Source organism: Passer domesticus, chromosome W, assembly GCF_036417665.1.
Source record: "Passer domesticus isolate bPasDom1 chromosome W, bPasDom1.hap1, whole genome shotgun sequence".
Lineage (NCBI taxonomy): Eukaryota > Metazoa > Chordata > Aves > Passeriformes > Passeridae > Passer > Passer domesticus.
The window spans coordinates 4,207,054-4,217,043 of NC_087511.1; positions in this window are offsets into that span (position 1 = coordinate 4,207,054).

The following is a 9,990-nucleotide window of genomic DNA, read 5'->3' on the forward strand; positions in this document are numbered from 1 at the left end:
CTCTCTGCGTCTGCTGCGGCGATACCTAGGGCGACGGCCCCAGGCAAGCTGAAAGAGCTGAAATCACTAAAGAGCTGACTGCAAATCACTATAGCTTGCCTGGGTTGCCTGAGCCCCCCGCTGGGCGATCCTGGACCCTCCGTGAGCTATCCTGGCCGGCCTCCCCGCTGGGCTTCTGCCCCTGGGGGCCATAGCTGGCGCCCGAACAGAGCTGGCGCACCGAACATAGCGGACGCCCGAACAGCGAGGGGCCCCTGGGCCACCATCTGAACCGCTGCGATAGCCTGGCCGCGGAACTGAATGCCGGACCTGGCATTTCAGAGGAGCAGCATTTCTTCGTGAAATTGTCACTGCCTCCGCTCGCCAGAGATCCTGGAAGGAGAAGCTCTTCGTTTTAGAAGGACTCTTCTGAACAGGAGGTCAGCCGACCCGCACCCCGATACCTGAGCACGCGAGTGTTCGCGGAGGCTGATGAGCAGACGACCCCCAGCAGAACTTTGACCCACAACAGGCTGAAAAGTGTAAGTTTAACACAGCCTTTCTTGCGCGCAAAATATTTTTTCCTTGGGTCCTTTTTTTTGGGTTTTTTCTTTTTTTTTCTCTTTTTTCTGCTGGCAGGAACTGAAACATGGGATCAAAGCTTAGTAAACGATCCCAGAACGAGAGAGATTTATATTCCCTAATCCTAGAAATCCTATCTTCTAACAACTTTTCTTTTTCTAAAGGTAACCTTTCAAAAACTAACCTGAAACATTTTATAAAGTGGATTCTCTGCCACTTCCCAGATACTAATACACAGACTATTACCTTAGACTCCTTTTGGGATACAATTGGGACCACGATATATAAGATTCAAACTAACCAAGACTTTTCTGTAACCCGGTTTTTACCTATGTTTCACGCTATCACTAAAGCTGTAGAAAAAACTAACAAAAAGATTTTAACCTCAGGGCTAACTTGTGTCGAACGAAACGAAAAGTTCTTATCTCACTTAACAGAAGCGCCTATTTCAAATGCTAATGGAGGAGATAACACCCCCTCCACCCTGGATTCCAGCACTCCGCTGGGTCCTAGTGTCCTGCCGTCTGTGCCGCAACCCCCCCGACCCCGCTGCGCCCATGGCCCCTGCCCACCCCCTCTTCCCCCCCGCCTTCCCCTCGGGAGCCACACCCTGCACGCCTCCTTGCTTTGTGTTATCTCCGAGAGCATCTGCGCCAGTTCCCGCCGGGACCGACCCAAACCCCACCCCTCCCCCTGTTCCCCCCGACCCTGCTGGGGCCCCCCCCCACCGCCTTTACCGCTCACCCCGGCCCTGCCGTGCCCGCCCCCACTCCCTCCCCCGCCCTCGCCCCCCCCCGCTACCATCGCGTCTTTCCCTGCCCCCGGCATCATCCCTGCTGCGGCAGGGGATCAGCCCGCCTGCGTCTCCGCGCCCCCCCCCACCATCGCGCTTTTGCCTGCCGCCGGAATCGTGCCCGCCGCACCCTCCCTCAGTCCCGCCGCCTCCTACATCCAGCACCTCCCCTGCCCCCATACCCTCGCTGCGCAACCCCATACCCACGCTCCGCAGCCCCCGGTCGGGACCCCCCAGACTTCCTTCAGTTCTGCCCCCCCTCCCCACGCCCCCCAGTCCTGTGCGTACTGTATCACGCATTGCACGGCCACTTCGGCAATGCGGCCTTCCTGTAGCCACGTCCTGCCATGTGCTGCCTTATACCCGGTCCAGCCACAGGCACCTCTGCCAAATGCAGCTCCAGCCAGCCATAAGAAACATAAGGCACGACCTGCTAGCCCTTACTTGCCGTCATCTGATGACAGCAGTGACAGCGATTCTGATTTGGAAATAGAATATGTAGATCCTTGGGCAAAAATAAAAATGGAAGCCACACAGGCAGGGGACTGGCAATTAGCTCAGAGAATTACTGCCTTTCCAGTAGAATATAAGAAGGGAAAAAAAGGAGGTGCCACTAATAGAAAGACATGGGAACCTATTACAAATAAAGAACTTGTGCAATTAAGAAATACAGCCACAGAACATGGTAGAAGTTCACATATTTTTAGAAATTTCCTAGAAGCTACGTTCTCAGCACATGTTCTGGTACCCCACGATATTAAAAATATTGCCCAGTGCCTCCTTTCTCCCGCTGAGTACATGCTTTGGGAAAGGCATTGGAAAAAGCAATTAAAAACATTATCAGATAACTACGCTGCAGATGCTGATAAGTCAAATTTTACACTCGAACAGCTGGCTGGTGAAGGGGATTTGCAGAAACCCTCTGACCAAGCTGATACTTTACCTAAGGCAACATTACAAGACGTGGCTATAGCAGCAAAAACCTCCTTACTTCTCACCCCAGATGATTCTACCCCCACCCAATATTTTTCTACTATCAAACAAGGAATAGATGAAAGCTTTATCAAATTTGTGGATAGAATTAAGGATGCTCTGGAAAAACAGATAGAGAGCACAGAGGCAAGAAAAGAACTGTTGTGTAAACTTGCCATGAGTAATGCGAATGAAAAATGTAAAGCAATTCTGAGAGCCTTACCCTTAGACACAGAACCTACCATAGAGCAAATGCTGGAAAGCTGCACACGCCACTTGTCCACTGAAGATACAGTGGCACAAGCAGTTACTAAGGGTATTGCAGAAGGAGTTTCTAGTGCATATGCAGTAATAGCTTCTAAAGACCAGGTCCGCTGCTACCACTGCGGAGATTTTGGACATTTTATAAAGGACTGTCCAGAGAGGTCACCTCCCAGGTACCCTCGCAATTTCCACCAAAGGCCCCAAAACCAGCAGTACTATCAGCCGCGTCCGGGAAACTTCCATCGGAGCGTGGTGGGACCCCACGCAAGGACACCAAATCAAAGGCAATCCAGACCCAGTCACACACCATCCCAGGAGATTCCAGACCACATGAGGAGGATCCAACACACGGAGCCATACCAAAGGGAACGCGCCGTCAGCTGGTAACTGCACTGTCCATTGACTTTAAAAATGACAATGTTTATCGTGTTCCCACAGGCAAACGTGGGCCAAAAGGAGGTCCTTCTAACATCCTAATTATAGGTGATTCTCTCCATAGCCCAAAGGAAATATTTGTTGTTCCAGAAGTACAAACAGTGCACCCGGGACAAGAAATCTTTGTCCAGGTGTACTGCACAGACTTACCATATCTTCTTCCAAAGGGTACCCCATTTGCACAAGCCTTTCTACTCCCTAAGAATCACAGGGAACAGCTTCCTCTCAACCCCACAGCAATGTGGATACAAGTTGTGGGACCGAGTAAGCCTGTCATCGAGTGCGGTCTTACCTGCAGAGGAGAGAAGTTCCACCTACCAGAGATGCTGGATACCGGTGCAGACGTGACCATCATCGCCCGCTCTGAATGGCCAGCACACTGGGAACTACAACCTGTGGCAGGCATGATTACAGGGATCGGTGGAGCTACAGTTTCCATGCGGAGCAAGAACAACATCCTCGTCGAAGGGCCTGAAGGCAAGTTGGCAACCATCCGCCCATTTGTGGTAAGGGCCCCCATCACCTTGTATGGACGGGACATTTTATGTCAGTGGGGAGCCTCCCTACGTATTCCCAGTCCGGATTTCTAACTGGGGCTACTGAGGAGCGCGCACTGCCAGACACTCCTCATCTCACCTGGAAATGCCATGACCCGATCTGGATCGAGCAGTGGCCCCTCTCTAAAGTCAAACTGCGCGCACTACATGCCCTTGTGGATGAACAGCTCGCCAAAGGCCACATCGTAGAGACCACCAGCCCTTGGAATTCTCCAGTCTTTGTACTACAAAAGCCTGGAACGGACAGGTGGAGGCTCCTCCACGATCTTCGCAAAATCAACGAGGTCATCGAGGACATGGGTCCCCTCCAGCCTGGCCTGCCCTCACCATCGATGCTGCCTAGAGACTGGACACTTGCTGTCATTGATATTAAAGACTGTTTCTTCAGCATCCCGCTGCATCCCCAGGACGCTCCACGGTTTGCCTTCTCCGTTCCCTCTCTTAACAGAGAGGCTCCACTCAAGAGATATCACTGGCGTTTTCTTCCTCAAGGACTAAAGTGCAGTCCCAGTATATGCCAGTGGTATGTTGCTCACATCCTGTCTCCTGTTCGGAACCTATTCCCAGGTGCGATCATCCATCACTATATGGACGATATCCTGGTCTGTGCACCAGAAAAAACGTACTTGGACAAAGCAGTTAAAAGGACTATTGAAACCATAGAAAAGGCAGGATTTGAGATCCGTGAGGACAAAATACAGTACACCAACCCATGGACTTACCTTGGACTCCAGATCTGGGAACGGACCATCGTACCCCAGCAGCTCGCCATCTGAGACGACCCAAAAACCCTGAGAGACTTACACAGTCTGTGCGGATCCATCAACTGGGTACGTCCACTGCTAGGAATTACAACAGAGGACCTCGCTCCACTGTTCAGCCTTCTCCGGGGCAAGGAGAATCTGGACTCTCCATGCACTCTAACACCAGAGGCCCGAGATGCCATCACCAAGGTCCAGGAAGCCCTGTCTTCACGCAAAGCCCATCGCTTTGAGCCCAGCCTGCCTTTCCAGTTCGTCATTCTGGGAAAAGCACCTAGGTTCTATGGACTGATTTTTCAATGGGACACTCAACTTCGAGACCCTCTACTAATCCTGGAGTGGATCTTTACAAATAACCAACCCACAAAGACAATTACCACCTTCCAAGAAATAATGGCACATTTAATAAAAAAGGCTAGAACTCGCCTCCGTTCCCTTGCAGGGTGTGAGTTCACATGCATTTATTTGCCAATGACCACTGGGGATCTGGAACATTTGCTCCAGACCAATGAGAGTCTCCAGTATGCCTTAGATAGCTATACAGGCCAAATTTCAGTGCATATCCCAAAACATAAGCTTTTTAATCGTGATGTAACATTTCATCTGACTCCAAAATTAGTCCAAAGTAGGACACCTCTCAAAGCTCTAACCATCTTTACAGATGGCTCAGGGTCATCCCACAAGTCGGTAATGACATGGAGGGACCCTAAGACCCAAAATTGGGAATCTGACATAAAAATAGTGGAGGGATCTCCACAGATTGCGGAGTTAGCAGCTGTTGTCAGAGCCTTTGAGAAATTCAAAGACGAACCTTTTAATCTGATCACAGATTCAGCTTATGTTGCTGGCATAGCTATGAGAGCAGAACATGCTCTTCTCAAAGAGGTTTCCAATCCAAAGTTATACCAATTGATTTCCACATTAACACGCTTAATTTCCCACAGAAAACAACCTTACTATATAATGCATGTGAGGTCACACACTGACCTCCCAGGTCTCATTACAGAAGGGAACAGGAAAGCAGACACTTTAGCCATGGCAATAGAGACTGCTAATGTCCCTAACATCTTTGCCCAGGCAAAGTTGTCACACTCATTTTTCCATCAAAATGTGCCTGCCCTTATCAGAATGTTCAAGCTTTCAAAAGATCAGGCAAAAGCTATTGTTGCCACATGCCCGAACTGTCAAAACTTCCAGATACCATCTGTGGGGACAGGAGTCAATCCCCGAGGTTTAAACAGCTGCCAGCTGTGGCAGACAGATATAACCCACTTTGCACCTTTTGGAAGGTCAAAGTATGTGCATGTATCGGTTGATACATTCTCAGGAGCAGTATTTGCATCAACACATACAGGAGAAACTGCGCAGCACACCATAAAACATTTTCTCCTCGCATTTGCCACCCTGGGAGTACCAAAGGAGATCAAAACAGACAATGGACCTGCCTATACCTCTCGTAAGTTAAAAGAGTTCTTCAGTGAGTGGGGAATACAACACAATACAGGTATACCTGCAAACCCCACAGGACAATCCATCGTGGAAAGGACACATCAAACTCTCAAAAGAGTCCTCAATCAGCAGCAGAGAGGAACAAAAATCACCTCTCCAGTTGAAAGACTTTGCAAAGCTCTCTATGTCATCAACTTCCTGAACTGTACAACATCAGAGCCTGATCCACCAATACTTCGCCACTTTGCAAATACCACCCAAGCAAAGCTCACAGAGAAACCACCTGTGCTGGTGAAGGATCCAGAAACACATAAAGTCTCGGGACCTTTCGAACTCATCACCTGGGGAAGAGGATATGCGTGTGTTCTGCTACCATGTGGTCCAAGATGGTACCCAGGGAAAAACATAAAACCATACCTAGGCACTGCAAATACCACTTCCACAAGCAGTGACAAGAATCCTCCTGAGTCAAACACAAGACCTCCTCAAAACCAGACCAGCTCGGCCTGGAGACGAAGACGTCGCCAAACGTCCACAAGTGGAGGAGAGGACTGTCCCATCACACAGCAGCAGACAAACCAGAAAGCTGAACAACATTCTGTGGCATCAAGCCCTAGGCCAGGCACAGCCTGAAAACAAAACTGTTCTCTGAATTAGATGTTATTACCCTTTTTACCCTAAAAAACCCTATTATCCCTTTTATCAACCCTTACCAAAAGCCTCTAACCTTTTACCCACTCCCCCACCCTTAGTACCATAGAAAAAACAAAAAAAAGACAGTAAAAAACTAAAAATAAAGGGGGGAGGTGGGAGGAACAGAGGAAAGGAACAAGAAAGGAACCCTAACCCTCCCCTCCTACCATAAAAATAACAAGTTTTGCTTATATTCCCTATCAGAAGCCCCATTCCTGCCCAAAGATGAAAAATATCTCCATTGGCGCTGTCCTCACTGCTGCCTGGACGTTCCTCACCGTGCCATGTGCCGTCGGTTGGGTCGGCCCACAGCCGAGCCATAATGTCTGGGTAACCTTAGCAAGAACATTAAAACAGGATAACATGTGCTTATCCATGGGGAGCGTTGATAACCCACTTTCCACATGTCTAGTAGGAATTCCTTTCGTAGCCGATGACTGGCCCGCCTATAATTCAGAGCTTCTCCGCACCACAGGTAAGAGACCCCACCAGGTAGAAACTTGGGACCAGTGGACAAAAATACTGCCCAATGCTCTTGAGGAACCCCAGGAATTGGATCTGTTGGGGTCCTCTAAGGCCACCTTCTGTGTCAAATTTTACTTTAGACGTCCAAAGAATAATTTGCCTGAAATTGACCTGAACAAAAACACATACCGAAAAGACATATCACCAATTAACAAAGCCTACAACCCTCACAATTGGTGTAATTACACTGCTCGTGTGATCTCTGTGTCCTCTCTCCATCCCAAAGTCCTACCCAAGGGAACGTTTCTCATCTGTGGTGACAGAGTATGGGCTGGGATCCCCTCACGACTCCAGGGAGGTCCCTGTACCCTAGGAAAACTTTCCACCCTTACTCCAAATATCACCTTGTTGCACAATTGGAAAAAAGAGAGCGAATTAAAACGCCACAAAAGGTCCTACACAGCATTTGATGAAAATTGCGATCCCAAATTATACGATTGGAACAAACCAAAAAAGATAGCGGTCTCTATATTCCTACCATGGGTAGCTGCAGCTAAGGCCCTGGGTGACATAAATCACCTTGGGTGCTGGCTCAGTAAGCAGGCTAACGCTACTTCTGCTGCCCTGAGCGATCTCTTAAAGGAAGAAGAAACCACAAGACATGCCTCACTCCAAAATCGAGCAGCGATTGACTTCCTGCTGCTTGCCCACGGACATGGCTGCGAGGACTTCGAAGGGATGTGCTGCTTCAATCTCTCTTCACGCTCGGAATCCATCCACGCCAACATCCAGAAACTGAAGGGACTTGTGAAAGACTTAAAAGTAGAACAGACCCCAGACTGGGTCAATGACCTCTTCGGTCAATGGGGATTAACGGGATGGGTTGCATCTTTGGTTAAGGGAATGTTGTGGATTTTTCTTGTAATTGTCATTGTGTTGCTTATGTTCTCATGCCTTGTCCACTGTTTTAAGAGAACCATAGGGAACGCCTTTTTTCTAAATACAGAAAGTGGAGTTGTAGCAGGCACAAGGCCTGCAAGGCCTTGGAGATCAGAAGCCTGAGCTAGGAAATACCAAAGTCAGCATGACTAAGGTTTTAGAAGCCCCTCTCTTCCGCCTTTCGGACCCTGTTATCTCCCTGTATATCCATAGGTCACTTTTCCCCTGACCCTTACTATTGGACAGTTTTCAATCCCCCTGTAAGGTATAAAAACCCCTAAACTCTGCCCGGTTCGGCAGAGGAGAGCTGTCACTGGAACCTTCGCGGAGACCCCAATAAAAGAACCCTGCGGAACCCACACAGCGCTGCTCCCTCTCTCTCTGCGTCTGCTGCGGCGATACCTAGGGCGACGGCCCCAGGCAAGCTGAAAGAGCTGAAATCACTAAAGAGCTGACTGCAAATCACTATAGCTTGCCTGGGTTGCCTGAGCCCCCCGCTGGGCGATCCTGGACCCTCCGTGAGCTATCCTGGCCGGCCTCCCCGCTGGGCTTCTGCCCCTGGGGGCCATAGTAAATCTAGTAAAAAGAAAAAGTATTTCTAAATATTGAGAGGGCACGACAAAAATTAATGTCTTTCAGGAAACCCCTAAACACCTGTTTTGGGTCAATGGTATCACAACATCCACTGAATTGCCAAGAGACTGGTCTAGTGGTGGCATCATTAAAATTATAAAACAAACTGTCTTTATAATACACAAAGAATCTGGATCAAGTTTAAGAGTTCCTATATATGAAGATTTGAGAAAAACAAAACTGAAGAAACAAGATATGTTAAACAAAATTTTGAAACTACAATCAGAATTAGAAGTAATATCTAATCAGACCGCATTGGCTCTTAATCATATTAATGACCAACTCAACCAAACCAAAACAGTAGTTTATCAAATCAAATTAATAGTGGCAGTCAATAGAAACACTTTAAACGAAATAAAAAAACTAGCATATTTAAGAAATCAAAGGACTCTTACACTTGATTCCAGTTGGTGGGATAATCTATGGATTTTCAAAAAAAGTTGGAAAACTATAACCTTCACTGTGGGTACACTTGTTAGTCTGTTCTTATTTCCATGTTTAACAAAAATAGTGACATCTGCTGTACAGAATAACCTAAGGATCTCTAAAGGAATTAACCTGAAAAAACCAAAAAAGGTAATGAAGCTTAGTAAATATGATCACCCAAGTGCTGAGGAAATGTATAATCAATACAAAAAATATAGGAAATTCTATGAGCCAAAAATTGTAAGTTGATGCAAGCTTAAGCTTGATCAAAGAAAAATAGGGGGGAGCTGTTATGAATAGAAAGTAGTATTTTTTTTAAGTTTCAGAGTTAAAAAAAACCAAGCCAGACCGAGTCAGACTCCTTTAGTTTCGCTGCCGAAGAAAAGCCCTTAATCACCAGTTAATGGCGGGTGATTAACTGATTGTTTCCCTGATGTTAGCCGTATGCCAAGGAGATACCAAGGGAAACCCTCCAGGGTAAAGAGAATAGGCAGTGACACCAGAGACAACATGCAAATGAGAAATGCAGTGCAACCTGGGTTTTTACAGTTTTACAGTTTTTATAAGAAAAACCCCTAAAATCACGAGCCAACAAGTGACTTAAAGTGACGTCTAAGGATGGGAGCATTGTCCCGTACCTGCTTGAATCTTTTTATTTCTCACCCTAACCTGAAAAGAAACTGATTAAAGAGACCCCCCAGGTTTCTAAACCAACAAACCAAGGACTCAACGACTCTCCCGTGAGGACAGAGTCCCCAGTTCTGTCTGCAGACCAGCGGACAAAACTGCATCATCCTCCTCCTTCGTGCCACGCCTGGGAGCAGCGGCGGCGAGGGCGCAACCCGTCAATTTCTCCCCACCTGAGCTGATTCTTCTTAATAAAGGCATTAAAAAAGGAGAAAGATCTCCTGCCCATTTATTTCAGATGGCATTATATAATTTAACCCCCACAGATTCCCAAAAGTCTCTGGTATAGAAGGCTTCAGAGTCAGCATTTGGGATACGAGTTATAGTCCATTTAAAAAGCTCTTTGAGCTCTCGC